Raw genomic sequence first — 21,968 nt, 5'->3', positions numbered from 1 at the left:
GATTTCCTCTTCTTAATCTCCGAAGCTTGACACGAAAGGAGACAAGGACGCATTGTATTACCTTCTTAATATAATACAAAAAGGAATGCCACTCTGAGTCAGCGCGAAGTACATGTGGCCCCATGCACCTGTAACTGCACCCGACTGGGTTAAGTGTTAAGAGTGACGAATGAATTCTGCGAAAGTTACCATTGTTCTGTCCGATCAGCATTGAATGTTAATCACGTATTAATATTCTGGCACATCCTGTTTCATTGAACGACTACTCATATTTCCGCTTGCAGTCATGCATACGTGGCAATCATAACTGTGCTGAACATGTTTTATGGCGGCCCAAATCTCACGCTATGCGGACCTTTTTCGCCTAAACACGTGGAATCACATGACCGTAAATGCATCTCGAGGCAACTGAAGCGCGTGTTTAGCTATTTGGACATTTCCTGTTTATGTACATACTGGTTTCACATGTCTTAGGAAGGGATTTATTTCTACCAATATGAACTATCTTGAAAGGCCCTAAAAATATGGTCACTTAATATTTTTATCTGTCGTTGTAAAAAAACGCATTCGCGTAGTTCAGACATCGTCACCTGGTTGCGACGGGGAAGAAAGCAAATACTCAAGCCAGCAAAGGTCAAACTCTTTATTGGGCGAACATGCGCTCCAAAGAAGGGAGGGGGTGGGAATTCACTATGTAACGACATCGGTACACACAATTGTCGGTCGTCCAATCATCGATCATCGGCAGAACTAGTCCTCTTTCACTCGTGTATGGTCGAGAATCGCAGTGTCATTGCAGGAGCTCGCGTTAGCTGCAAAATGAACTGTGCCAATAATGTGATGCACAGTCTTATCGGAATAGCCTGAAATTATAGAAATGTTTCCTAAACATCGCGTTGCGGCCTGGGGCAAGCGGCGGTCATTGCATCTGCAGGCGAGAGAGATAGAAGAATAAAAAAATTGCCCGCAGCTTCCCTCGGGGGACCACTGAGGAGGATGCGGAAGCGGTTCCGCCAACAGTTTGGCCGGCGCTGGTCGAAGGGACGTCGATCATTCTGTTTGTGGATTCGTTGGCATTCATTTCACGGCGACTTCGGACGTCGACGCGCCGTACAAACCAACGGACGAGCGGCAACTGAGCGAGCGAGCGCCGACCTTGAGTATATATACAGCGCGACGGCGCATGCGCTGTCAGCTGTCGAATGTTCTCGAAGGAGAAGCGCGCGCGGCACAGATGACGACGGCGCGACGGCGCATGCGCTGTCAGCTGTCGAATGTTTTCGAAGGAGAAGCGCGCGCGGCACAGATGGTGGGCGACGGCGCATGCGCGCGCGTCAGCTGTCAAATGTTCGAGAAGCGGTGCGGACGGCGCGGACGGCGCACTACAAGGCGCGAGTATAAGATGCTTCCGCATCTAAAAGACAAAGAGGTTAACCAGGTGTTTGACCCTGCTCTGCGATTGAAGAATAGAGAGACTAAAAACATTCTCACGGGGTCACTTACGCACTCGTATTACCGGAACGCGAAAGTGATTACCTTCTAACAGGAAATTGCTTTATGCCTGGTTTCATCAAGACCTCAGTGAAGCATTTCTGTCATAGATATCATGGTGATAATATGGAGGCTAACGTGTGAAAAAAAACATTTACGAAAAGTTCCGCTACGCGTGCCAGAACCTACCAACTCTCGGTCAACGACAGTACACGTCCGGTACACTTCCGACTACGTTACAGACGCAGATGTACGAAACACCCCAAACGCGCGTGATATCTCACACATTTTCTCTCGCATGATGTTCTAAATTTGAAGGGCTTGACGGGGTTTGCCACCGTCTTCAAGCAGTCAAGGAATGTAGCGATCCGACGACGACGCAGTTAAAGAATTGTGTCCAAGATTCACAATCTCGAAAGCCAAGGTTCAAGCTTCTCGATACCGCGAAAAAGCTAGCATCGGCGAGTCGCCCCAGACGCAGTGACGTCTTTCTCCCTTCACTTACCCCCGTATTCAGACACGCTCCTCGACTCGACTTTCACCCTTCACTTGACAGAGTTGAGCACTGCGCCTCTGCTCGGCTGAAAATGATGCGGCGCTGCTGAAGAATCACAGCAGATTATCGCTAATATGCAGTAACTTGCCGTGCCTAGAGACGGCGCTCCCATCGGCTTTCTCAAGTGAAGGTGAAGTGTTGAGTGAAGGGATGTTCTAGAATACGGGGGTTAGTGTTTGCGTGTCCCGGCTCGTTGTTGGAGTAGTGCAACTTCCCAATGCACCAATGGTGCTGCTCCGCTGCCGACTGCTTCGAGTGCGATAGCAGCTCCGAGTGAAACTCCTGTAATAAGCAGTGGAGAAATGTAACGATGTCAAAGGGCCAACGTCATGCCCGGATGGAGCGCGACAGCGACCTGTGGGAGGGGGAAGGCCGACGCGCGTTCGCCGCTCAAGCTACTAACCTCTGCTTTCCGCATTGCTGAAGCGCATTGAGGTAGTGTATACATCATCACAGGCGTAGCTTAGCGTATTATTTGGTGGCTCGAATCGTTCCGAGTCTCTCCTTAACGAACAATGCTTTGAGGAAGTTAATATTCAGTAACTGTGCTTATAATGTACTCGATACCGTTTTAGCACGGCATTCACGATATGCTGTTTGCAGCAATATATTACTAACTTTACTACGAGAATGGTTAAACTATGATCATTGGCGTTCAAGGGTGGGGCAGAGTGAGGTTAAACGTTTGAACGTCTTATTTTGTGAATCATTAAATGGTAAAGGCGGCTACTGTAAATGCCTATATTGTTTATTATACCTTTATGTTTTATAATCATACCTTGTTCTAATGGTGCTTTCAACGCTCCGAGCGTACCCCTTCAATCGAGCGACATGGCACAGCATCTTCAGGTTCTATAGAGAGTTTTATGATCCTTGGGAGAAAAGCATTTAAGTATTCTGGTACGTTGTAGTATGCGTGTATGAAAAAAATAGGTATGACGTCAGTCTTCCGTAAGTATTTCGTAGACGACAACATTCAACTGATGAGCACTGAGTGACTGAACATGAATGAATGAGAAACGATCAAATTCGCACAAATATGAACTGAATTAAAGTAGAATTTTCGAGAAGTTGGTAATATATATTTTCCCTACAGTTTCGCAACGAAAAAATATGGGCACTAGAGAAGAAGGCCCAGCCAGCGCGAACTGTCAACTGATTTTATTGGGTCACTGCATTTGCTTATAACCTGACACAGTACACATTGCGCATTCGTGTAGACGGATACAGGAAAGATTGCACATGCATGTACTACCTTCAATAAAGTATACAGTTATGAGTCGGAAGATGCCGTCGCCAAGAAGACAAGTTTTTCGTAAGTGAGGGCCAGTGACAGTGAACTAACACACACATTACACCCGATTTCAGCTTGCCCCAGCGTCTCTGACTTCGAGAATAGCTTCATTCTGCAACACGATACGAAAAATAGTGAAAATGATAAAAGAAGTCGGACAGCCGCAACATTTACAATGATAAGCTAGACGTGCCATTTCTTACACTGTTGTTATGTTCATAGAGCCGATTACTGCATCACGCTCCATGTACCCCCATGCGTAATGTATAGTGTGTCAGTATATAAACAGATCCAGTGGTAAAATACAATCAAATACATTGGGTGCATATTCTGGTTATGTGTAGGTGGTTTTTTGTTAAGCAGCCACGGGGAAGGTAAGAATTGAAACTATGATGGTGTTTTTTTATGGTTAAGAGGTGTGCTCCGACATTACACAACAAAATGTAACGAAAAACTACACAGACGTTTCGCTCCTATGCAGCTGGCATCCTCAATATGCGCTAGCACCAAATGGTGAAAGTTACCCAGTTTACATGTAGTCTCATATGTCTCTGTACACATCCAGTAGGGGGCTGTGGTAGTTGTTGCACGCCGACTTGTCGTGGCGGACGAACCACGCCTTGAGAAGCTTTCTCTTACCCCACCTTTGTTCTCCAGCCAGCGTCATCGCATTACTGAAGTTGAAGGCATGCCCTGTTGTTCAGCAGTGCTCGACGAGTTCAGTGTTAGAATGCATAGCATGGGTGGCTTCTGCGACGTCCCTTTTGTACTAATGGACACTGGTTGACTGCTTCCTGCCTGTTTCGTCGATGCATGTGGCGTCGCAGTCACCGCACGGTACCTTATAAACGACCTCACTTTGATCGTTGACTGGGGTGCTGTTTTCAGGCTCGGTAAACACGTTTCTCAATGTACAATGACGCTTAAAAACAAATGTGATGCCCACCGGACGAAGTGCTTTACGAACAGGGTGTGACACACCTTGAACCTAAGGAATGGAAACAATATATGGTGTGTTTTCTCCCGGCACACTCTTTGTTCCTCTTCGTGCATATTTCAATCAAGAACTCACCAGGGTTTTTGAGTAAGTTCCTTACTTGTAAAAACATGGATTTGTGCTTGGAAAATCAGAATACTGCCTTTATCCAGTGCGTATAGGGCAGCGTCCACAGTTAGTACCAAGATGGCTGCACGTTCTCATTTGTTTATTTCGCTCGCAAAACTTTTGTTCACCACTTTTTGTGGCAGGACGCATAGAAAGTCTTTAATTATGTCGATGAGGTAGCGCTAGCTTCCTAGCCCGACGCGGGACTTTCACGTTGGGCCCGAAAGGCTTAGCCTATTGGCCACGTCATGGGCCAACAGGATGGCCCGTAACTGTTCTTCTAATGTGAGAATGCATGGAGCTGCGTACCACCGTGCTTCCTGAATAAAGCCCAAGAATAAAGGGGCGTTCAGCAAGGAACGCACAATCGCCCCTCCACACATGGCTGATAGGTATGTGAAGAAGAAGATGTGCCTGCAGCGAGCAGCATCGCCAACGCCCGGCTCTCTCGGCTCGTGCTTCGGTTCGTTGCTGTGCCGATCGCTGGACGGTTCATCACGCTGTCTCGTCGCTGCCTTTAACGGCTAATAAACCTCTTCACATTTGGTGGAAGGTGCTGTTAATCCCCGTTGCTACACCCTGGAGCTGCGAAGCCGCACGCTACCACCTGTCATGACTACCAACGCCACTACATTGACGCCTTCGCTCCAGTTCAACTGCCCTGGCCATCCCAGGCTACGGGAGCCGAAGGTCTTCAGCGGTGCGGATGGGACCGACGTAGAAGACTGGCTCGAGCACTACGAACTGGTGAGCGCCAACAATAAGTGGGACGAAGCCGACAAGCTGGGCCACGTGATATTTTATCTCACTGGGGTCGCCGAATTGTGGTTTAATAACCACAAACACAACATCCCCACATGAAGCGTCTTCAAGACGTCATGTGCTGAAGTGTTCGGTCGGCCGGCTGTCCGCAAGAAGAGGGCAGATGAGGACGTCGTCGACCTTTGCCGACGTGTGAATGACACCATGCCCGAATCTGACAAGGTCAAAAACATCCTGAAGGGCATCGACGACGGCGCATTTCAAATGCTCTTGGTAAGGAATCCGAGCACAGTTTCCGAAGTCGTCAGCTTGTGTCAGAGCTACGACGAGTTGAACAAGCAACGCACTCTGACTCGGCAGCCTCAGCATGGTAGTCAGTCACTGTGCAGGTTTGACACCCTGCCCGACAATTCACCGCTGCTTCAGCAAGTTCGAGCCTTCGTCCGTGAGGAAGTCGCCCGCCAACTTTCCCTAGTGCCCTTCACTCACGAGACCACCACCCGTCTACCAGCCCCGCTTCGCACTGCTATTTCGGAAGAGGTTGCCCAAGCTGTTCCTGTTGCGCACCACGAACCGCCTCTGTCCAGCCTTGCCCACTGCCAGCGTGCCGCGCAGCTGGTAGGCCCTCCTGTCGCCTATCCGCCAGCCGTGCAGCCTGTGGCCGCGCCCCTAACGTATGCAGCGCAGCCTGTGGCTCCTCCTATCGCTTGCTCGCAAGTGATGCAGCCTGTAGCAGCGCCGTTCACATATGCAGACGCTGTGCGTAGGCTTCCGCAACCACCCTATACCTCGCGCTCACAGCCCGCACACCCGGCTGCTTATACTGCACCTTGGCGGCACCACCAGTAGCCAATTCTTGGAGGACGCGAGATAACCGACCGATATGCTACGCCTGCTTTACTCCCGGACACGTTGCCCGCTACTGCCGCCGTCGACCTCAGACGTTCGGCGACTATGTCCGATCGTCGCAACCCGGCAGCCAACCCTTCGCGCAATACGGGCCGGTGTCGTCACCTCGCTATGCCCCTCCTAACGACCCCGACTTCGTGACGCCGCGCGCACCCTCTCCTCGTCGGCGATCGCCCTCCCCAATGCGTCGCCGGCCCAGACCTTCTGACCAGGAAAACTAAGCAACGCAGTTCAAGAGGCAAGAACTGCACCGTTTTCGAACTGTCTAAGCCCTCGCTCCTCTCCTGCTAACGTGGTCGCAGTAACTGTTGAAGGTTATTGTACTTTCGCCCTTGTCGACACTGGCGCCGCTGTTTCTGTTATTGCCGCTAATCTCTGCCATTTATTACGCAAAGTAACGACGCCGCTTTCGGGACTGTCGCTTCACACCGCAAGCGCACAGCAAGTAACGCCTCTCGCAGCCTGCACTGCAAGAGTCTCCATCGAAGGCATTCTTTACATCGTGGAGTTTATTGTTCTTCCTGTCTGTTCGCATGACGTCATCCTCGGGTGGGACTTCCTATCCCGCCATAATGCCGTCATAGACTGCGCACGCGCCGAAGTTGAGTTTTCACCCTTGTGTGATGTCCCATTACTGGACGCTCCTCATCAGCCGCCGAAGTTGCTCGTTCATGAAGATACCGATATTCCGCCTGGAAATTTCGCCCTTGTTCCCGTTTCATGCAACGCCTACACTGACGCTACAGTTCTTTTTATGCCTTCCGATATCTTCAAATGTCGTCGAGCTTTGCCGCTGCCTTTCGCAACAATTGATCTTGCCGCCGGAAGAAGCAACATGTTCGTAAGCAATCCGCTTTCCACACCTGTCACATTGCTTGCGGGGGAATGTCTCGGCCGCGTGCAGAATCTCGACCCTTCGTTTTTGTTTGATGTCCCGGACGACTACTGCGACCACCCCAAAGCACTGTCGGCACTCGGGGAGTCGTCCGATGATACGTTTTCCAGCGCCATCGCCGACACTCTCACTCCCACCGAACATGCCGACCTGCTGAATCTTCTGCATGAGTTCAGGAGTTCGTTCGATGTGTCGCAACCTCAACTGGGCCGCACATCACAAGTCAAACATCATGTTGACACCGGCCTACACCAGCCACTGCGTCAATGACCATACCGTGTCTCTGCTGAAGAGCGCCGCGTCATCAACGATCAAGTTGAAGATATGCTTCGTAGAGACGTCATTCGACCATCCCACAGTCCCTGGGCGTCTCCCGTCGTCCTGGTGCGTAAGAAAGACGGATCTATCCGATTTTGCGTGGACTATCGTCGTTTGAATAAGATAACCCGCAAGGACGTCTATCCTTTGCCGCGCATTGATGACGCCATTGACACCCTTCACGGAGCGGAATTTTTCTCGTCGCTAGATTTGCGGTCTGGCTACTGGCAGGTCCCAATGGCAGAAGCCGATCGCCAAAAACGGCATTTATTACACCAGACGGACTATATGAATTTAACGTCATGCCCTTTGGGCTTTGTAACGCGCCTGCCACGTTTGAGCGTCTTATGGATAATACGCTACGTGGCCTCAAATGGAATATGTGCCTCTGTTACCTCGACGATGTCGTGGTTTTCTCCCACGACTTTCCTACGCACCTCCTTCGCCTCAGGCACGTTTTGAGTTGTCTGACTAACGCTGGTCTGCAGCTTAACCTGAAAAAATGCCGCTTCGCTGCACGCGAGCTCGTCATCCTAGGCCACATCGTGTCCAAGCACGGCGTATTACCAGACCCAGCAAAACTTCGAGCAGTCGCAGAATTTCCCAAGCCGACGACCATGAAAGAACTTCGCAGTTTTGTAGGCCTATGCTCCTATTTCCGGCGCTTTGTTCGAAATTTTACATCTATCATGTCACCGTTAACCCAGCTTCTTCGCGGTGACGTGAACCTCACCTCCTGGTCCCCTGCATGTGACGTTGCCTTCACTACTCTGCGCCGTCTGCTCACTTCCCCACCTATTCTTCGCCATTTAGACCCGACGGCTCCTACCGAAGTGCACACCGACGCCAGCGGCGTCGGGCTAGGCGCGGTCCTCGCTCAACGAAAGCCCGGCTATTCAGAATACGTTGTAGCCTACGCTAGCCGCACTCTGACGAAAGCCGAAACTAATTACAGCGTGACAGAAAAAGAGTGTTTGGCTCTGGTGTGGGCGCTTGGAAAGTTCCGGCCGTACTTATACGGCCGCCCGTTCGATCTAGTAACTGATCACCACGCGCTTTGCTGGCTCTCCACGTTGAAAGACCCTTCTGGCCGCCTTGCGCGATGGGCAGTCCGCATCCAGGAGTACGACATTCGCGTCGTATACCGCTGCGGACGCAAACACTCTGACGCTGATGCCCTGTCCCGCTCAGCTTTACCACCAGATCAGACGTGCGGAAACACTTGCCTCCAGACCTTGTCATCGCTAAATCTCGACTCGATTGCCACCGAACAACGTCGTGACCCATGGATCGCCTCTCTTATCGAATATTTATCTGGCACGCCCAACCTTCCAGTATCTGGATCTCTCCGACGTCAAGCTTTCCATTTCGCCATCCGCGATCAACTTCTTCATCGACGCAACTGCGCTCTCGATGGCCGCCGGTGGTTGCTGGTCATTCCACGCATTTTACGATCGCAAGTATGCGCCTCCCTTCACGACGATCTACAATGTGGCCACGCCGGAGTGTTCAAAACATATGAACGCCTTCGCCATCGCTATTACTGGCGCGGCATGTACAATTTTGTACGTAAATTCGTGCAGTGCTGTCCTGACTGCCAGCGACGTAAATCAACACTGCCACGTGCGACTGGCGCATTGCAGCCACTTCCATGCCCTGCCAAGCCATTTGATCGCGTCGGCGTTGACCTCTACGGTCCCCTTCCATTGACACCAGATGGTAATCGGTGGAGTATAGTGGCGGTTGACCACCTGACACGCTACGCCGAAACAGCCGCTTTGCCGAGCGCTACAGCTCAGGATGTCGCCTCTTTCATTTTCCAACGCTTTATCCTTCGACATGGTGCACCTCGAGAGCTCCTTAGTGACAGAGGCCGCGTTTTCCTTTCCGAGGTCGTCGAAACTCTGCTTTCGGAATGCCACGTCATTCATCGGAAAACGACAGCATACCACCCGCAGACTAATGGACTAACGGAACGGTTCAACCGCACGCTAGGTGATATGCTCTGAATGTACGTGGCATCTGATCATAGCAACTGGGACCGTGTTCTACCATACGTCACGTTCGCATATAACACCGCAGTACAAACCACCACGGGATTCTCACCTTTCTTTCTTCTTTATGGACGTGAGCCTTCCCATACAATTGATACCCTACTTCCTTACCGTCCTGATGCTTCCGAGTGTCCACCTATCTCCGATGCTGCTAGACAAGCCGAAGAGTGCCGCCAGCTCGCCCGTGCGTTCACCTCGGAAGAGCAACAACGCCAGAAAGAAACCCGTAGCACCTCTCTTCCGGATCCCAGCTACGCCCCAGGGTCTCTTGTGTGGCTTGCCATCCCATACCAAACACCGGGACTCTCCTCGAAACTTGTTCCCCGGTACGAGGGGCCTTACACCGTTTTGGAGAAAACCTCTCCGGTTAATTTCCTAATTGAACCAGTTTTCCGATCGAACGACATGCGCCGGCGTGCACGTGACATCGTCCATGTTTCCCGACTGAAACCGTACCATGAGCCTTTGCCTGAAACTTCTTAAGTCGCCAGGATGGCTCCTTTTTCAGCGGGGGCGATTGTGAAGAAGAAGATGTGCCTGCAGCGAGCAGCATCGCCAACGCCTGGCTCTCTCGGCTCGTGCTTCGGTTCGTTGCTGTGCCGATCGCTGGACGGTTCATCACGCTGTCTCGTCGCTGCCTTTAACGACTAATAAACCTCTTCACAGGTAGGTATCTTTCCACTCAAAAGAGTACCCCTACATAGAACTGCAGGTGGCGGTAGCTTCATCAGAAGAAAGAGTGATTTGAAACACCCTGGTAGAAAATTTAGTACGAGCGCCTTTCAATACTAAGTGCTCTGCCACGCGATAGCAGTGTATCGACCCACCACAATGGTCGGTTGTGGTGACTGTTGGCCGCAGGTCAAAGGATCGAATCCCGGCCACAGCAGCTGCATTCTTGATAAAGGCGAAAGCGCTTAAGACCCATGAGGACCCCAGGTGGGCAAAGTTTCCGGGGCCCTCCCCTACGGCGTCTATAATAATCATATCATGGTTGCATGAATTCCAACCCCAATATTTATCACTGTAGCAGTGTAACAACGCAAAGTTACTTTAGTTTTTAAAATATATTGTTAACGCTTCAGAGCACAATACGCACTGTGCTATGGGAAACCCATAAGCTGTCCCGAAAAGAACTCCATTATATTGTGGAGTTTAGAAAAACGATTTAGAGTACTTGGTACTCTACTACGGTAGAACATATTGTCATTCCCTCGGGCTCACCCTTGATGAGGCCGCGTTACCCTAACACAGTGCAGTACGGAAGACAGTGCAGTACCAAATATAGTATGGCTCAGGCCTAACGCACTCAAAAAAGTAAGCTTGCAAGATCCATTGACAAAAGCAAGAAGCTTAGCTTAGATTTATTCTCTAAAGTCAAGACTTCGGAAAATGGCACGTAGAAGGAAGTTGCCTTGTTTTTACAAGATAAGCTAAACTTGCTGACTATCGACGACCCTTTTCTGGTGAAAGAGTCTAATGACATCATTTCATTTCTTTCACGTTACAACAATGGCTTAAGTGCCTGCTCCGTTGACATCAAGAATTTTTACTACTCTTTACCACATGACACGCTACTATGGTGCGTTGAGGACTGCATTGGTAACTTCAGCTCAGTTGCGTTCCAGAATGCTGCGGTCGTAAGAGTCAGTGGCTTTCTTGAACTCGTTGACTTTTACTTAAAGACAATGTTTGTATCATGAAACGAAGGCACTATTATTCAGAAAAGAGGAGTGTGCATCGGTTCATGCATAGCACCTGTTATAAGTGACATTTTTCTCGCTCATTATGACCGACTCATGGCTAGCCGCCTCGACAGAACGGCTGTCGTAAAGGTGTTTCGTTTTGTTAACGATTTTCTTGTGCTTTTATACTGCAATAATTGTGGCTTCGAAGCTGCCATTTCAAACATATTACGTCTTTTCGATGAGTGCATGGCGCCTCTTTTTCTGACGCATGAGCTTCCACAGGATGCTTTGTTAAGGTTTTTAGATTTTAGATTAAACATCAGAAGTGATCACCTTTGCTGGAAATATGAGCTCAGAGGAAACAAACCTCTTCTACCGTACTCGTAGGCTCATTCAAAGCTTGTGAAGAGAGCGATTGCTAATCATTGTTCAAGAAACGCCTTCCAAAAGTCTTGTGACCACTCGTTAATCAGCAGCTTCGTTGAGCAGGCTTCCCGTCTGATCAGCGCTAGTTTCCCCAATCACGTGCTGGTTTCGGTGATGTAAAAGTTGCTTAGGACAATTTAACAGGCACGAGAAGCACCAGTGAACTGCGTGGCTAGTAGCTCAAAGCGCGTGGCTGTGATTTCCTATCTACATAGGATTTCTCACAATTTGATAAAGTTGGTGATAAGGTAGATGTGAAGCTGGTTTTCTCTGCCCCAGAAAAGCTTTCAACGCTCGGCAAACTGGTGAATGCGCAGTCCACACGAAGGAGCTGCTGCACAATCAAACATAGAAGGCTATTCATTTCTTGTGTGATAGCCATCGTTTATTTGCTCCCGTTGTCATGCGGCAAGGTATATATTAGGCAAATTGGCCGTTGCCTGAATGAGCGTTTAAAGGAGCCTCATTACAAAGTATACTCAGCTGCGCAAGGTCATTTGGGCATTCATTGTAGGGATTGTGGTTGCAGACCGGAATTCGAAAAGTGCACTGTTGTAACCAAATACCGTCACCAGCTAACACGAGACATTATGGAGGCCAATGAAATGCAAATGCTGAGTGATCGATGTATCAGCATGCCTTCGCTTGCTCTGACTAAAAAAATAAATCGAGTTTCTGGCTTTGACACAGTACATCGTGAATTTGTGCTGAGCAGTGGCGTTATAACCGTATAATGAGATGACGATGGTCTTGCTGCGATGCAATAGGTTGCACGATTGCGTAGTGTTGTTCTGCCACGAGCATATATTTCCAGCGTTTTTGCTAATAAAATTTCAGTTGAAGTCAGCGCTCTTTCTGTCCTTGTCTCTTCTTCTGTAGTTACGTCGTAACTATATACTCGTAGTCTTGCGCTGTCCAAATATGTTGACTCATCTGCATCACGCCGAAAAAGGAAACGATTGAGAAGTTGTCTTATGTACAAATGAACCAATAAGCGCCAACAATCTCGAACTTTTTTGAAAAGGTTTGTTCGGCTTGATCTTTCTCAGACAGAGCTCCAAATGAAAAGTGCAAATATACTGTGTATTTTCTGTACACCTATTGTACTGCAGTGCCAAACCTGCATTACGTACCACAGCTTGTTCACTAGAAACAAGTTGCACGTTGTGGCCCGTGAAAATATCGAAGTACACCAACCGTTCCACTTTTCTACAACATAGCGCAAAGCCGTTGTTTCTTTTTTCCAGTACAGTTCACTGGCGTGATATAACTCCAGCGGCACTCCTATAAGTACTTCACTGGTGTTTTCTGCCATTTAATTTTCAGAAATATTCTTGGTGCGACGTCCCATTCCTCATGCCAGAAGCCAAGGCACTTACCCCCGTTCCCGGCATTGCCACTCACCTGGCAAAAAGTTTTCACGGCATTTACAGCATGCATTATACTCTCATAATTTGTACAGAAGACTCTAATGTCGTCTGCGTATGCAAACAGGCTCACTTCAGCTACATTTAATTTAAAACCGGTACTATAAATTGCATGAAGGTTCCATGAAAATAACAAAAAGGTTCGATAAAATAGCAAAAAGCATGCTGAGGCGATAGCGGGCACCCCTGTCTCATTGGCCACCGCACAGGTATACGCTCATCCACAGTTTTATTTATTACCAATCTCGACGTGCATCCTGCGTAAGCCATGCACACTCCGTCGCTAATCAAACTCCCTACGTCCATGTGCTCAAGTAATGAAAGGAGCAAGTCGTGCAGCCCGCGATCAAATGCCTTTTCGAGGTCAATTTGGAGCATGGCAAGAATGAAATGCAAAGCGCCACAACTTTCTAGGATCGGACTGGCTTCGTTTATGTTGGTCATTATTTTTCTTCCCTTTATGCCACAAGTTTGGTGGGACCCCACCAGTTTCGTCATTAATGTCTGAAGTCTTCTGACTAATGTTTTCATCAATATTTTATTGTAACATTAGTTAGGGTAATTGGTCTATATATGCAGTAACACTTCTTAACTTCGCGGGATCTTCTGTTTTAGGTTTTAAGACCGTGTGGGCTGACAAGAACGATGATGGAACTTTTTACATTCAAAAGCCTCGTTAAATTTCTCCTTCAAAATAGGGGTAAATACATCTTTGAATTCCTTGTATACTGCAGCATTGAGGCCACCAGGTCCCGGAGACTTACCATTGTTTAACTTATCGATTGCTTTTTCAACTTCTCGCTCTGTTATAGGGAATTGTAAAATTACCTTCCTTTCGACATCAAGTATAGGCATTTATGAAATGAAATCACTAATAAAACGATCTGCGTGTGCACTGGTTGGTGTGAATAACTTTGTAATATTCGAAAAACACACCGGCTATTGCTTTCTTTGTATGGTATCTTTTTCCTTTATATTCTATTTCTCTTATTTCACTTTTACAGGCATGTCTCTTCTCAGCTCCAGGAGCTCGTTTTGTTGGTATTTCTCATTATACCAAGTGTCCTGTTCGAGCTTGAATCAATGCTCCACGGTATCGTTCTTGGTCTATCAACTCTAGCTTCTGTTTAGTTTTTTTAGTTTTGTTTATCTCCTCTGAAAATGTACCGGCCTGGGTACATTCTTCCGCTACTAACTGTTGCAAGTTTTCACACAAGCCCCACTGCAGTGTTCTAGTGGCTAAGGTACTCGGCTGCTGACCCGCAGGTTGTGGGTTTGAATCCCGGCTGCGGCGGCTGCATTTTCGATGGAGGCGGAAATGTTGTAGGCCCGTGTGCTCAGATTTGGGAGCACGCGAAAGAACAACAGGTGGTCGAAATTTCCGGAGCCCTCCACTATGGCGTCTCTCATAATCATATGGTGGTTCGGGGACGTTAAACCCCACATATCAATCAATCAATTATCAAGTTTTCCCACAAAAGCACTTCAAGTTTTTTTTCAGCATGCATCAGGATACTGGCTCACTCAAGTGCTTTCAGTTTAACGCTCTGTTTATATAGTTCCCACTTGCGTCCCCAGAATTGAAGTTTTCTATTTGCTAAGTTTTCTACGCCCTCCATAAAAATTCGAATAATATCTTCATCCTTTAATAGCCTTACAATGAATTTTTAGAGGTCCCAAGAGAAATGTTTGTGATTCCTTTTATGTTTACCCACTGAGAATGAAACAAAACAATGATCAGTAAACGTAACAGGCGTAACTCTGTAATCAAGGCACGAAGGGGTGATTTCAGAAGACACGTATACTCTGTCAAGTCTAGCATTGCTTGAACGCTGAAAGTGGGTAAAAGTAACCCGTTTTCCACTGCAAAGACAATCACCCACGTCCTCTAGCTGAGCCCTCGCCACCACATGGATTAGAACGCCGAGCTTGAATCTCTGTATGGCCTCAAACTCGACTTATCTAAACTCGAACAAACGCAGTTGAAATCCCTGGCAAAAATAAGTTCGCGTTCACATTTCAAATACACATTTTGTTTTTCAAAAACCTCAATTCGACCTTTATTCACAGTGGGTGCTTACACAGAGATCACTCTCCATTTTTCTTTTAGTAAGGACAAATCACATATAACAAAACGACCCGCCTCGCAGGTAATTGCTGACTCCGCTATCGCATCAAGGCTTTGCCAAATTAAAAGAGGCACCCTGCATACGTACCCACCGCGTGACAAACACAAACATCAAGCAGTCTCATGAAAGGCTGCACCATTCGCTCAGCGTGCTCTTCACTGTCTACTTTAGTTTCTTGTTCAGCGAAGATGTCTACATCTTGCTCTATAATCAGGTGGAAAAGCTGGTTTTGCCGCCATTTGGCAAAATGCCCACGTACATTTATCGTCGCCAATCTTATCGTTGCCATCCTGATAAGAAAAAGCCGAGCGAACGACGCTTACCTTACGAACATTTAACCCACTGTCTTGCCGACGCTCAAGACGTCGTCCCCACTACGCCACGTTGTGCCATGCTCACTACAGAGTAAAAAACTGGTTGGAAGAAAACAAACCGTTCCACTTCACGAGTAGCACATACGCGATTTTCGTTTCTAACTAAAAGTTGCGTTTTCATGATATGGAAACCACTGGCGTCTACGCATAACAAGCCACTAATGCCAAGACGTCAAGTTTCTTTGAGAATTCACAGCATAGAAGAGGAAATATTGAAAAAATTACCAAGAACCTATTAGGCAGATGATTTACTGCTGAGTGCAATAGGCGTTACTCGCTTTTCCTGCTGGTTGACGTGCGCCAAAGTTTTATATCGACTGTGATGTTCGATAAATACGCGCGTAGTTGATTGAATTAGGATTATTTTCGTGCGCAAGCGGTAATATGCTATAGTGGCGCGGCCGTATTTGAGCGTACATATTTGCTTCTGTAAACCAATAGCTGAAACTACATAGCCGATACTAAAAACCTAATTGCATATGCACGAAAGTGTCTCATCATGTTACTTTATGAACGCACACAGTACCTCAAGACTATGTTTTCGCGTATGAGACAACGAAGTGCCGACGAGTGCACTCGGCGGCTGTCGGTGGTGGCCCATGTGCGCTGCGCCGCAGGCTGAAAGCACGTCGCATCGATGCTCATCGCCCCTTGTGCGCACACCGTACGCAAGAAACATTGGTTCATTCATGTTAACCAATGGCGAAGGTCTACTGCACAGTCATACGTACTCCTTGGCATATCATATTATTAAACCCAGAGGTGCCGATGGCATCTATGACGGACTCGGCCAGTAAGCTAGGCCTACATTCCCTGGGAGTTGCGGACGTACGGGTCACATTTACTTGCCCCGATCTCGGCGCTGGTGGCTTGAGAAGGTTGACGTTTGAGCAATCCGCAAGCCTCTCATTGTTGTAATAAAGTGTAGACGTGGTAAGGAAAGCTATAAGGATTGCCAGAGATGCGTTTCAGTTGTGGTTTTGCCGACCAGCGTTGTTTTTCTGGCGTACTAGTACACACCGCGACATCGCAAGACATATCGGACGCTAGAGCGTAACGTTCGTAGATTATTTGTCGGCCAGCACTGCTAACAGTTCGTGCCAATCATTGAGGAAGGAAAAATTAAGGAGAAGCCATGGCATCATATTCATGAAGCCACCGCATCGCAAACACCCGCACTGCCTCCTAGCGGAGAAGCAGATAAACGCTTCGCGATTTCCGGCAAGCAGCCGCTGCAGCGGCCATGAAGGCGGCGCCGTCAGAGTGGTAGGTGTTCTCTGCCGGCATCAAGTGAATTCACAAGTGCTGCTACTTTAGCGCGTTTTTTAGGAAAGCTGTACGACGCCCAGCTGTAGGGTATACTCGGTGCGAATCGCATGCACTGCCGGATGTACCTAGTGGCACTTATCACGTATGTTCGCTTATCACGTATGTTCGTTAGTCAATAATGCATAGTATTTTCATGCATAGCTCTCAGCTGAACGCTCTTTTGGTTCTTACTCAATGTGTGAACTGAGAACAAACGCGAACTTTCGTTTTTAGGGTTGCAGGCATTGTGCCACGTTTTTAGAAGTTGTGTGATTCTTATAGAAGGACATTTAACTTTTCTTGTTATCGGACTAAGTCTATAGGTATTGGACGGTGTGCGCTAGCTGTGTGTTATGTGTGGGCACAGGAAAAACACACTTTACGTGCATGATGGCATATACAATACAGTGGTGGCTTCTTATCGACGTGAAGTACGTTGAGTACTGAGTTTGCGTTGCACGCAATAGCTACGAAGCAAGCTCTTGAAGTTTGCATTACCATTTTGACACTATATATGAGCAAAGAACTGCTAGTCGGCCCGTAGATAGAAAAATCTGGCTAAGAAAAAGAAAAAAATTGGCAGATCTCACGTACAGTGGGAATGGATGATATGTGAAGCACGAATGACAAACGTTGATCTGTCACTTTAAAATGAGCACAAAATTACAAGGTGATAGTAAACAATGTCGTGCATGACTTCCGTGTCATGATCATGTTTGGATGTGTCGTTTACCTTCGTCATCTATTCACGTCACGTTATGCCAGGATTAGTACATGTGGAGCTAGCGAAACGCCCGCGAGCACGCTATGAGCGTGGTATGCTGTCATGTTCTTACGTGACACGCGTGTCAGGATTATGATGTTTGCACCACACATATATTTCGTGATCCATTGACGTGGCGTGACATGAAATTTGGTATATGTGGATCTAGCAAAACGGCCGCAAGTGTATCATGAAGGGTCCAATATACTCCTATGTAGCGATCACGCGCGCGCACGCTGGGCATAGCGACGCTACGTTAGCAAAACGTCAGCACTCTGTAGTCTCATGCCAGGTGCGAGCAGCGTCCGTCGGCACAGCCCGACGGCATCGGGCGTCAATTGCGACATGCCGCATTTTGTACCGATGCGTTATCAAGACAACACTGCGTCTTCCTCTTTTCGTGATGGAGGGACGCCGAGCGTGATGAAACGCGCATGCGTCAAAGCAACGCAGATCGGTGCGCGCCTGCGAGTATATGGCAGGACCGGCAGCTGGTGTGGCAACGCCGGCGTGACGCGAAGATATGAACGCCGGCGAGCACGCGCACCGCGTTACCTCGAAATGTATTGGCGCCTCTACTTTAGCGTGTAGTCATATTCTCACATGACACGCATCTGATGATTTTCATGTTTTAACCAATCACATACCTTTGTCATCCATTGGCGTCACGTAATACCAAATTGGGCGTATGTGAAGCTAGCGAAATGGCCGCGAGCGCATCATCAGTGTGACATGTAGTCATGTTGTTACATGACACGCAAGTCGTGATTATAATGTTTGGATTGTCATTTACATAGGTCATCTATTCGCGGCACGTAATACCAAGTTTGGTACATTTGAAGCTAGGGAAACGGCCGCGAGCGCATCTTGAGCGTAGCATGTAGTCATGTTTTTACATGACACGCATCTGATGTTTATCATGTTTTCGCCAGTGTCATACCTTCGTCGTTCATTCAGGTCCCGTAATACCCAACTTGGTATAAGTGAAGCTAGCGTAATGGCCGCCAGCGCATCATCAGCGTGGCATGTAGTCATGTTGTTACATGACACAGATGTCATGATATTCATGTTAAGGTCTGTCGCTTGTGTTCACCATGCAATCATACCATACCATACCACTTTTGCAACATGCCATGTGAACAAAACTACCGCGAGAGTGGCAGGACCATGAAATTTAAATCTTGACATTCATGACATTTATGGCACGATTTTCATCTTACGACTAGTCAAATATGTTTTCAAACAGTCATGTTATGCCATACCAAGTTTGGTATCGATACCATAATCGAAACGGCCAGGAGAGCTAAAAGTCGTTGGCGGCTTGATAGATAGATAGATAGATAGGTAGAGAGTGTTGTGTGCTTAGAGAAAGTGGTTAACGATTTAGAGTACTCGGTACTCTGCCATGGTAAGGCTGAAAGCCGTCTATTAGGCCTCCCACTTGATGAGGCCGCCTTACCAAAAGTTACGCCCAGGCTAGGAATAGCTTGATAGACCGCGGTTTCAGGTGCCAGTCTTATGCCGTGCTCCAGACGCTCGCACTGGTGCCGATACTCCTCCTGAAAGCTGTGTACAAGTTTGCATGGTAAATATATTGTGAGGAACCGGTTTATTCGGCCAGGCTCGAGCTCAATCACGCCGGTGATGATATTCTTAGATGAAGAAGATGTACAGGTGATGATGATTACAAAGAGAATAAAGAGTCATTCGCTTGTCGCGCTCACACTTATTCCCCCGCGCGGTGAAAGCGGCCGCCTGGACGCTTGACAGTATTATGAAATGCGTCGCGCATAAGGCTTTAAACGAGATACGTGCACTATGTCTGTTCCTCGGCAACAATGATCAGGACTAGCGCTAAGAGGAGAAACGCGGTAATTGACAGGAGATGTCTGTTCGACCACCGTGTATGGCCCAATGAAGCGACTGATGAATTTGTCGCATAGGCCGGGGACGCGTAGTGGAGTCCATAGAATAACTTCGTCACCAGGGGAAAAACTCACAATATATATATATATATATATATATATATATATATATATATATATATATATATATATATATATATATATATATATATATATATGTGTGTGTGTGTGTGTGTGTGTGTGTTCATCAGCAATGACAACGCTTGTATCATGCAGGACGGGACGACTTTTATTCCGCATTTATATTCTGTCGGTGCATGTTCAGCTGCTGATAAGACTTCGCTGATTAAACTGAGAACACATAGACGATTAATAATGCGCAGGAGGAAAACCACCAGTGCCAGGATCACCACCGAAGCCTAAGCGGCCCCTAGGGTTTCCGCCGCCACGACCGCCTGATCGCCACCAGGAATAACCTGCGATAAATGATAAATGCGAATCATTTCTAAGCAATCCAAAGGAATATTCATCATTTCTCTAAAGCTTCCTATGTCCGACCACTATAGTGGTCGCCTCCTTACCCTCGCAAATGCCAAATTGCTACAGATAAAAATGGGTGTATGATGAAGATGGTTCGCAGATCGTAACATGAATATTTTGGTGAAATCTACGTTGCGCGATAATCGGTTTCGCACAAAGCAGCCGACGAGTTACTCTCGATGTGATAACTTTTAAATGCGAAGCATTTCTTAGCGAACTTCGGCGACTTGGAGCGTGTGTATCTATCTATCTATCTATCTATCTATCTATCTATTTATCTATCTATCTATCTATCTATCTATCTATCCTGGTACGACTTTTAGCTTTTCTGGTCGTTTCGATCATGGTTATTGATACCAAACTTGGTGTGGCATAACATGACTGTATGAAGAATATATTTGACTAGTTATAACAGGAAACTCATGACATGTCTGTCATAAAATTTTATGATTTAAATTTCATGGTCCTGCAGCTCTTGTGGTGGTTTCGTTCACATGGCATGTAGCAAAACTGGTAAGGTATGGCATGATTGCATGGCGAACACCAGCGACAGACAGACCCTAACATGAAAATCATGACATGCGTGTCATGTAACAATATGACTATATGCCATGCTCATGATGCACTCGCGCCCGTTCCGCTAGCGTCACGTATACCAAATTAAGTATTACGGTACGTGAATAGAAGACAAAAGTATGTGACTGGTGCAAACTTGCTAATTATGAGATGCTATCATGTGATAACATGACTACATGCCGCGCTCATGATGCGCTGGCGGCCGTTTCGCTAGCTTCACATATTCCAAATTTGGTATTACGTGACGCCAATGGCTCACGATGGTATGTGACTGGTGCAAACATTTCATTCACGAGACGCGTGTCATGTGAGAACATGACTACATGCCGCCGTGAAGGCGCCAACACATTTCGACATGACATGGTGAGCGAGCTCGCCGGCGTTTATTTCGTCGCGTCACACCGGCGTTGCCACGGCAGGCGCCGGTCCTGCCATATACTCGTAGCTCGTAGGCGCGCGCCGCACTGCGTAGCTTTCACATTTGCGTGTTTCAGTGCGTCCGGCGTGCCTCCATCACAAAAAGAGGGAGACGCAGAGTTGTCTGGGTAGCGCAGTGGCATGAAGTAATGTTACTCTAATAGATGGCATCGGCGCGAAATGACGCATGTCACATTTCGCGCTGGTTGCCGTCGGCCCGCGCCAACGGACGCTGGTCGCGCCGGTCGCGCCTATCGTCGTACTATAGAGTGCTCGCGTTTTGCTAAAGTAGCGTCGCTGTGCCCAGCGTGCGCGCTCGTCAACGTTACGTTGGAGTATATTGGGCTCTTCATGAAGCGCTCGTGGCGGTTTTCGTAGCTACGCATATACCAAATTTGGTGTTATGTGACGTCAATTGATGACGAAATATATGACTGGTGCAAACATGATAATCTGACACGCTCATCTTTAAGAACATAACAACATACCACGCTCATAGCGCGCTCGCAGCCGTTTCGCTAGCTTCACATATAATAAACTTGGTATCACGTCGCGTGAATAAATGGCGAAAGTAAACGACACATCCAAACATGATAATCATGACATGTAAATCATGTATGGCATTATTTACCTCCACCTCGTAACGTTGTGCTGATTTTAAAGTGACATATCAACATTTCTCATTCGTGCTTCGCATATCATCGATTCCCACTGTACGTGGGATCTGCAGTTTTTTTTGTCTTTGCCTTCTGATCGCATCCACTTCTCCGACGTGGTTTCCGTAACGTGAATGGGTCACATAATTTTCCTTGGGTCACGAAACTCCCCCAACCCAAAACAATTTCGAGTTGAAAATTGTAGAGGTAAGCGGAACCAAAACCAGATATTCTATATGGCAATAAACTATTTAACTACAGAGCCACGTCAGCGCTTCAGAATGCTACGTAAATAGGCCCTACACAGTCACCATGTCGGGAAACACTAACTTTGGTTGCAGTGTTTGTTAAGCCATTTTAAAATAAGGATTTGCAACAAGCTATAAGCACTACAAATATATATCTATGACTCAGC

Source organism: Rhipicephalus microplus, chromosome 3 (assembly GCF_043290135.1).
Source record: "Rhipicephalus microplus isolate Deutch F79 chromosome 3, USDA_Rmic, whole genome shotgun sequence".
Classification (NCBI taxonomy): Eukaryota; Metazoa; Arthropoda; class Arachnida; order Ixodida; family Ixodidae; genus Rhipicephalus; species Rhipicephalus microplus.
This window is presented reverse-complemented; position numbering follows the sequence as displayed.